Below are 8851 nucleotides of genomic sequence, written 5' to 3'. Positions count from 1 at the left end.
ATTGTCCTAAAGCTCCTTTAACATACAAACTCGAGTGTCTGAGATTACCCATTAAGAAAAAGTGGGTTACATCGGGAGAACTTTTACTACTTACACTCAACTATGCTCAATCAATAAAACTAAGTAGCCACGCGGCTTTGGGCAGGTTATGTGGATCCTGCAGTGGACCAGCCAGTTGGCGGTCCCGGACGCGCCCCGGGCACGGCCACAGCTGAACGGCAGGGTCACTTGAACCTTCCTGAAGGTTCTGTTTCCTGCCTGGGGTCGCATGATGGCCAGGTGGATTGAGCTGGGAGGCGGGGCCCGGAGACCAGCGTGTGACTGAGGTGCCCACCAAGAAGGCCATCGGGAGCCCAACGGCGATGCCTCGGTGTGGGCCCCTGGCTCTGGAACGTCCCAAGAGGGGTGCGGACCCCAGACCGGGCAGCCTACGTGGTGGGGGGGGGCGGCTGTGCAGGAGGCAGGGGAGAGGGAGGACCCTGCTAAGGAGCACGGGGCTGGCCTGGCGCGGGCGGAGTGCATGTCACACACGGGTCCTAGCTCGCTCTCTGTCCGGGGTCCTGACTGGTGAGCCGCGTGCTTGAGCCCTGGACGCCAGGCCAGGTGTGTCCCTGGGGTGGGAGATGGAGCCCCTGGGTGGTGGGCATCTCACCAGGGGAATGAATGCTGAATGGGGTCCCTTAGCAGTGAGGGTGCCCTCCTGTGGGGTCGATCGCTGACCCAGAGGACTGTGAGAGGGCAGCCATTGCTCCGTGGACAGCCCTCCCGAATCCTCCTGGGACCCTAACTTGGAAAGGGGGACCGGGGCCCCGGGAGGCACAGGCCCCAGGGGGTCCACCTGACCTCGGGGCTGCACGGGGGGCCGTGTGCCGGTGCCTGGTTTGCTGCTGGCCCAGAAACAAGAAGTAAAGCCCATGGCTCCGGCTGTGGTCCTGGCTGATCCGTTCACCTCCTCCGGCCTCAGTGTTCCCAGCTGTAGAACGGGGCGACGGCACCGGCTTCACGGTGGGTGCAGGGAGGAGACGCCATCACACCCGCCGGCTTGTGAAAGGGCTCAGTCAGTGTCAGCGGGACTGAAAAGAATTAGATTCTGCAGAAAAGAAGGAGAGATTTGGGGAATGACGGTCCATGACGGCCAGCCTTGCCTTTTCTCCTGGGAGGAGAGAGCTGGGGGCGGCTGGAGGTGGCCTGGTGGCCCGTGGGTCACAGGAAGGGCGTGGCCAGGCCACCTAGGTGGACTCCTCCGAGTTCAGGGGCAGAATTAAGTGCCCCCCTGCTGGTGAGCTGTCTGCTGCGGGGAGGGTCCGGGAGCCCCGGAGGTCCAGGCCCCACCGCCTCCCGGCTCCCCAGGTCACCCCCAGGGCTGTTCCAGGAGGGAAGGGTCAGCCCGGAGCCCCTGTTGCCCCCGTCACGTCCATAGGCAACGGGGAGTGGGGGTCCAGGGACATCTGGCCGCTCCTTCCTGCTTGGCCGCCACATGTCCCTAAACCTTAGGCGTTCGGGGCAGCCGGGAGGCGGGGAAGCCGGGAAGGCTGACCCCAGGAATCCAAACCCGTTGCAACAGACCCCTTGGGCAATTCCCGCAGGGCTGTGCTCTGCCCGGACCTCGGTTTCCTCATCCCGGGGTCTGGATCTTTCCAGATGGGGCCGTTTCTGTGGCTGGCTCCAATCTCCTGGGCCCCGGGGGCCTGTGTCTGCAATGCTCAGGCCTGTGGGGCAGGGGGACGCTCCTTCCAGGCCCGCAGCCCAAGCCGCCCTGGTGCCGCGGCGCTTGGAGGGGGCCCGGGTCAGGGGCTTCCTGGGGCGGCCCAGGCGGGACAGGGCTGTGTCAGTTTGGATTTTGGGGGGTGTTCCGGGACTGAGTGAGGAACAGGGTGGGAGAGCCAGGCCTGCTGCCGGGGTGTGTACTCTGCCAGACGCCAATTAGCCTGGAATTCGGAGGCCTGCGGCCTCCTCGCCTGCCTGGTGATTGGAGCCTTTCTCTGATTCCTGGAGTCTCATGACCGGGGGACACTTCTGGGGGTCAGAGGGCTCTTTGCCTCCGGCTCTCAGCTGGGTCTAGGGCAGGCCAGACCCCTGGGATCCTGACCCAGCCCTGCCGCCAGCTGGGGGAGACGCTGGTCAAGGCACTGCCCCACTGTGGCCTTGAGAAGGGAGGGGGGCAAAGTGGACAGTGAACTAGCAGCTCCCTGCCTTGGAGCCGGGCGTCTCTCTCTGCTCTGGAGCCCCTTTGGCGAAAGGCTGACTTCTTTGTCAATAGTGTTGTATCCCCAGGGAAAATTTACTCAGCAACCCACTTTACAGCCATTCCCACTCTAGTATGAGTTAGCTCTGCAGCCAGCTTGCACGCAGAGCTGGGAGGGAGGGGACGGGGTGCAGCCATTTGTGGTGAGGGGAGCGGAGCAGGCTGGGAGGTGCCTCTGGGGAAGCTGTACATCTTGAGGGTTCCTGGGAAGAGGGCTGGGGTGGGGAGGAGGTGTGGCCTCAGGCTGGGGAAGGGAGGCCAGCACAGGGTGATGGAGCCCACACATGACAACAGCTTTCCCTCGGGGGGGATGGGCAGCCGAGGAGGGTTGTTTAGCAAGCGTGTGATGGGCTGGCACCCACATTATGGGAAGTTGCTGCCGGCAGTGAGTGCGTGGTGGACGGCAGGTGTCAGAGATGAGGCAGGCTCCAAGCTCTTCAATAGCCACTAAACCCATTGAGAAACGCCCAGCAGAGGAGGCTGAGGATGGGGGGGACCCGGGACTCCCACGCCTGTTGAAGAGCTCTCCAGCCTTCGCCTCACCCGGTGGCTCTGTTGCATGGGGCTCCCCCAAACCTCAAGGCCCCTGCCTCCCTGATGGTGAACCTCAGGGCTCTGTGGGGGCGTGGCGGGGAGGGGAGGCTGCTGTCCCCGGAACATGGCTGTGATGTGACATGTGAGCAGTGTCCCTGGGAAAAGGGCGCTGGGGTGCAGAGTCCCGGGAGCCCAGGTGCAGGTCAAAGGGCATCCGTACGTGGGGGGCAGAGCCTCTCGCAGACTTGCCCCCCACCCGCCGCCCCTCTTGCTCCAGACCACGGCCCCCTCTTCTCGGCCCTCCCCGAAGTTCTGCCCTCACTCTCGCAGCTCTGGTTCTGCTTCCCTTGGCGGCCCGGGCGCCCCCTCTCTGTCTGGGAGACGTCCCCGGGTCCCCAGAGGGCCATTCTGTGCCTCTGCTTGGACCGTGTCTCTCTCTGCCCGGCAGCTCCCTGGGGGCTTTGCTTGGAGAATTTCCTCAGGGACCCCCCACCCGGCCCCACGGTCCGCCGCGGCCGGCTCTGCCTGTTGGGGACAGCGAGGCGAGCGAGAGGGCTCGAGTCCTGTGTTCCGTGGGGGCCCCTGCACCCGCGGGAGCACGCTTCCCCGTTCCTCTGGAGGAGCGCTGTGGTCTGGGAGGGAGGCAGGGGACAGCGGGCGCCAGAGAGAGTCCTCCCCGTGGCCCGCGTGGTTCCTTCTGCAGCAGGACTGGTGTTTGCTGGGTCGCCCGGATGCGGGAGCCTGGCACGGGCCTGGGCCCGCCTCCCCGTCCACCGAGTGACTGAGGAGCCAGGGCGCCCGAGAGAAGGGACCTGCTCCAGCAGCAGCCTCTCCTCCTTTCCTGACGGGACAGGGGCGGGGGAGGGGCGGAGGGGCTCAGGGTCACCCGGCCAGCAGCCTCCCCCATCCCCGATCCTCCTGCGTCCCCTTCTTTCCACCCCTGCCCCCTCCCCTCTGTCCCCTCCCCTCTGTCTCTTCCCCCTGCCCCCTCTGCCCCCGCCCCTCCCCCTCTGCCCCCTCCTCCTGCCCTCTCCCCCTCTGTCCCCTCCCCCATCCCCTCTGCCCCCTGCCCCCTCCCCCTCTGTCCCCTCCCCCATCCCCCCTGCCCCCTGCCCCCTCCCCCCTCTGTCCCCTCCCCCCTCCCCTCTGCCCCCTGCCCCCTCCCCCTGCTTACGCTCCCACTCTTCACCCTCCCCCTGCCCCCTCCCCTGAATCCTCCCACCCTGACCTCCTCCTGCCCACAGGCGGGGCGGGGCGGTTCCATCCTCCTGCCCAGCCTCCAGGCTCTGTGGGTGGCAGCCCCCCCCGCCCCCCGCCGACAGGGAGGCACACTGGGCACACGCACTTGCTTTCTGGCCTTACCCACCTGCCCCTCCCTGCGCCTCGGTTCCTGCCTCCCTCCCGTGGGCTTTGGCAGCGCAGCGCTGGTGACCCAGCCCGTCAGCCCTTGGGAACAGGAGCAGGCCCGGGGCTCAAGGCCTGTCGCCTACCGTGTGCCCCTGGGCATGCTTGGTGGGCCCGCATACCCTCACCCGGGCCGTCTGGGGGCCCAGTTCCCGGGGGCTGGAGAAGTGAGGCAGCGCAGGCCTGGCCCGGCTCAGAGGCGACCCCCAGCCCGGGGTCTGCCGCCTCCAGGGCTGCTGTGGGGGGGCCCCTGGGGCCCAGGGAGGGGACAGCCAGCCCCGCCCCAGGAGGGAGCACCCACTTCCGTGGCCGAGAGGTCGGGCCCCTGTGCCCAGGTCTTCGCGGCTCGGCCACGTCACCGTCCTCACCTCCTTCCTCCCTGCGGGGGGCGTGCTTGATGGCTTGGTCACTTTCCTGGGACCGAGGGAGGGCACAGCAGGCATGAGCAGACCTGTCAGGGCCAGCGCTGCGCACCCCGGCGGGTATCCTGAGCACACGGTCCGTGGCCCACGCTCAGCCCGAGCCTGAGGACCTGGGGGCAGCTGGGGGCACGTTCCGCGCCCCGCCCATGGCACAGCCGCCCCCACACCCCACGGGGCCCAGAAACCGCGGTGTCCCCCTTGCTCCCTGGGCACTTTAGAAAGTGGACTCATTTGGCCTGTGGTTTCTGAGTGGTTTTGGCTCACAGGCACCCAGAGGCTCAGCCCTGCTGGGGAGTCCCCCGCCCCCGCCCCCAGCCGCCAGGAGCCCGAGGGGTGGACCGGCTGGCAGCCCCGGCATTGGCTGGCAGCCGTCACCCTTCACGCCCCCGCAGCCCCTCCTGCCACCCATTTCCTAAATGGGCCTCCTGGCTGGGAAGCCTTGCGAAGCTGCCAGGCGCAGAGGGCGCTCCTCTGAGTCCCCGGGGCCGCCCCGTGGGTTCGTGCAGGAAATCAGGGAATTGACCGTTCCTGCACCGCTTGGCTCGCCTGCAAAGCAGAAGACGGAGTGGGCTCCTGGACACGAGCCCCGGGGCCTCCTCGCGCTGAGAGGTACGAGCTGTGTGCCCTCCCTCCCTCCGTGGGAAGGCCTGGCGCGGCCAGCACGGCCTCTTGGGCCAGGAGGGGCACAGCTCTGGGGCCAGGCGAATGGGGGGCACCCGTGACCCTAGAAGGACGTCCCTCTGGGTTTCAGTTTTCTCCTGCTTCACGGGCTTCCTTTCACTTACTCATCAGGCATTAATTGAGCACCTACTGTGTGTTTGGTGCTGTTCTGGCCAGTTCCCCTGGTCTGTCCCGCCCTTAACCCTGCTGCCCCCTGCCTGCAGGCCTCATGCATCTCCTCCACCAGGCGGACGGCCCAGGCCACACCGTGTCTCTGCCATGCAAGCTCGGCACCTCCCACCCGCCCAAGCCCCGGCCTGTGCCTGCCCCTCCAGCAGGGTGAGCCGGCCTGAGCACGGCGCTGTCCCTGCAGCGCCCGGCCCTGAGTCGGGCAGCCTGCCAGGTCTAGCGGTGGGGAGGTGACACTCTGGCCCCTCCGCCGGGTGAGGCTGAGCGCCCTAACACAGCAGAGCAGGGCCTGGACGTGCCCGCGCTCCTCTCGCCTGTGATGCAGAGGTGGGGGGTGGCGGCCGTGTCGCTCTGTTGCGGGCACCTCGTCGGGCAGCCGGGTCTCTCCTCCAAACTATTCATGACTGCCCTGGGAGGCAGATGGGGCTCTGCCCGTTTTACAGATGAGGCAAGTGAGTCAGAATCCTTGACCATTTGCCTCAGGTCAACGGAGCCTGGAGCGGCCGAGCTGGTTCGAGAGCCTGGTCTTTGCCAGGAAGGCCATGCTTTGGCGTCCGCACGGCACAGGGGCCCGCCTCTCCCCGTGCCCGGAGCGCCCCTTAGGGGCTCCTGGGCCCTCAGTCCATCGTTCCTGCGGGCAGCACTCCGGGACGGGCCCCAAGCTGGCCTTGGCCTTGGCTCCTGCAGATGCCAGGTCTCCTTGCCCCAGAGGCCCTTAATTAACTCTCTGGGGAGCAGGGCTCCCTGCTCCCGTCCACGGGCGGTGCTAACCTGCGGCTCCTCCAGCCAGGTCCCCAGGAAGTGAGCTGGGGAGCTGTGTGTACCCACGTGCCTGGCACCCTGTGGGTGCGCAGACACACCTGCCCCAGCGCCACGCAGACACGGGGCACCCCGGGCACCCATCTGGGGACACAGGTGCACAGGCACCCTAGCAGGCTCACACACGCAACCCACATCTGGACGCTCAGGGTGTGGCCGGGAGCCGGGCACACCCGCAGTGAGCTTTGAGGTGACCCACTGGGAGCCGGCGCGGCGGGCAGCCCGGGTGCCCTCCTGCGCAGCCCCTCCCACAGCCGGGCCTCCCTTCGTGAGGCGCGTGTGTGTTTCAGTCCGTTGTATGGGCAGAGGCTCTCACAGCACTTCAGGCTTGTTTACTGAGCTGAGCAAGAACACTGTGTCTCCTCTGCAAGCCAGCCTTCCAGAAGGATCAGGAACGTGCCCGTCTCTGCACTGGCCGACTGTGCGCTATGCCAGCAGCAGCCCCCAGCTCCTTAAAGGGACAGCTGGGTGCGCCCCAGAGCAGGACACGCGGGGTTGGACGCAGGCCGGGCGGCCGCACTGTCCCAGGGCCAGCACAGAGCCCCCCGTGCAGGGGGCTGCAGGGGAGGTGTGGGGGGGGTCCTGGTCTGGGGAGGTGGGTGGGCCCCCTGGGGACCCAGTTCCCCACTCCTCCACCACCCAATCCCTGGGCTCTTGCTGATTTGGAGAACGGCCTTGGTCTTGGTTTTCCCAGATGGCCTCTTCCTAGAGCCCCTTCCCTGCCCAGAGCCTCCCTCCAGCCCCACCAGGTTCCAGCCTTGTTCAGCGACGTCCAGCAAGGCTACTGAGTGACCCCTTCCCCTCACCCCTTCTCGCTCCCGGACCTGTACCCAGGCCCCACTGCCTCCTGAGCTCGAGGCCCTTTTGAACATCAGCCTTGTTGGCAGGTGCAGGTCCACTGCATGTGAACTTAGGCAAATGAAGGCCAAGTCCACCTCATTCCTCCAAGGTCAGAGGAGGTTTGCCAGGGACACACGCATTTCAAAGAAGACAGACAGACAAGCTGGCAAAGCCAACTCCAGGGGGCATGGTTGGGTGGGGAAGTGAGCAGAGGGACCATGTGGTTGTGCTGAGTGCCATACTGAGCTTCCTGGCAGCCATGGCAAAAAAGGGAAATATGACCAAAGAGAGGCTCTTTCTGTTCAAGAGAGAAGCCTTTATTGACATTATTTGGAGGATCCGTAATCCATGCCTGGGGGCAGGGGGTCTGAAGAAGACGCAGCCTACATTCCTTCTGGGGGTCTTGCTTCTTGGCCTTTCTCCAGTCTCTTACTCTGGTTTCTGTGCTCACAGGTGACTTTGACCTTCACCCAGGGTATCCAGGCCCCAGCAGAAGGCAGAGGCCGTGGCCAGGCGGCCTCAGGCCAGAGGTCACAGGGGGCTTTGGGCTCAACACACGCTGGAGAACCCCTGTGTGTTCTCCTCCGGGGCCTCTGCTCCCTGGGGTGTGAGGCGGGATGGGGAGCCCGGGCTGAGGGGTGAAGCACTCAGGGGCTGAGGGAACACAGACAACGCCACCCTGACCCTGTCCTCAGGGGCCACTGGCTTGCCCTGCGACCTTGGGAACTTCCTGTGTCCCAACCCAGCAGTGGCCGGAGATCACAGTGGGGCCCTAAGCTGCAGGATGACCCACTGAAGCCTCAGGTTTTCCTTCCCACCCGGCTCTGAGACATGAGGTTAGTAACTCCCAGCTGCGGTGAGAGAGCCCTTCACGGTGGGCGTGCCCAGCCCCTGAGGGTTTCGGGGCCCCCGGCGATGGTCACTCTTGTGCTGGAGGGCGGAGTCTTTCCCGGGGTCTGGAAATCGCTCACATGCCCTTGAGGCTTCCCTGGGCCCACGTGGGTGCCTGTTACTCCTTCTCGCTCCGGTGGATGTACCTGGCGGGGTGCCCCAGCAGATGCTCGATAGCTGGCAGGGTGCCCCAGCAGCCGCTCTGTACCCAGGTGGATGCTCCAGCGGGTGCTCCATATGCAGGTGAGTGCTCCCCCAGCGGGTGCTCATACCTGGGGGTGCTCCGTACCTGGGGGGTGCTCCAGCAGTGCTCCATATGCAAGTGAGTGCTCTCCCAGAGGCTGCTCATACCTGGGGGGTGCTCCAGCAGGTGCTCCGTACCTGGGGGATGCTCCAGTGGGTGCTCCATATGCAGGTGAGTGCTCCCCCAGCGGGTGCTCATACTTGGGGGTGCTCCGTACCCGGGGGGTGCTCCAGCAGTGCTCCATATGCAGGTGAGTGCTCCCCCAGCGGGTGCTCCCCCAGAGGGTGCTCATACCTGGGGGGTGCTCCAGCGGGTGCTCTGTACCCAGGGGTGCTCACCCAGCAGAGCCCGGTGCCCGCTCCTGGGCTGCCATGTGCTCTCTGAGGACTGTCCTCCCTCAGCCCCCAGTGCAGCGCTGGGGATGGGGGAGCCCGGGACCTGTGTCTGGTGACCTGAGGGATGGGGGCTGTGGACCCCGGGTCTGATCCCAGCCCTGCTCAGGGCTTCCCTGTCCCTTTTTCTTGGCTGCAAACACCCCGTTCTTTCCCTAATTCCTAGCACCCAGGTAGCCTCGCCCCTCTCCTTCCCTCCTCCTCCATCTTG

At 66.0% G+C, this 8851-nt stretch overlaps 1 long non-coding RNA gene across 1 annotated transcript; it reads left to right on the top strand.

Moving 5' to 3' along the window:
* Positions 1-5101: 5101 nt before the first annotated feature.
* Positions 5102-8255, top strand: LOC120247304. Its single transcript, XR_005532255.1, has 3 exons — positions 5102-5214; positions 7809-7949; positions 8217-8255. It is a non-coding gene; the product is annotated as an uncharacterized LOC120247304 (long non-coding RNA).
* Positions 8256-8851: the final 596 nt, after the last annotated feature.

Source organism: Hyaena hyaena, unplaced genomic scaffold, assembly GCF_003009895.1.
Source record: "Hyaena hyaena isolate Hyena2069 unplaced genomic scaffold, ASM300989v1 scaffold_511, whole genome shotgun sequence".
Classification (NCBI taxonomy): Eukaryota; Metazoa; Chordata; class Mammalia; order Carnivora; family Hyaenidae; genus Hyaena; species Hyaena hyaena.
This window is presented reverse-complemented; position numbering and strand designations above follow the sequence as displayed.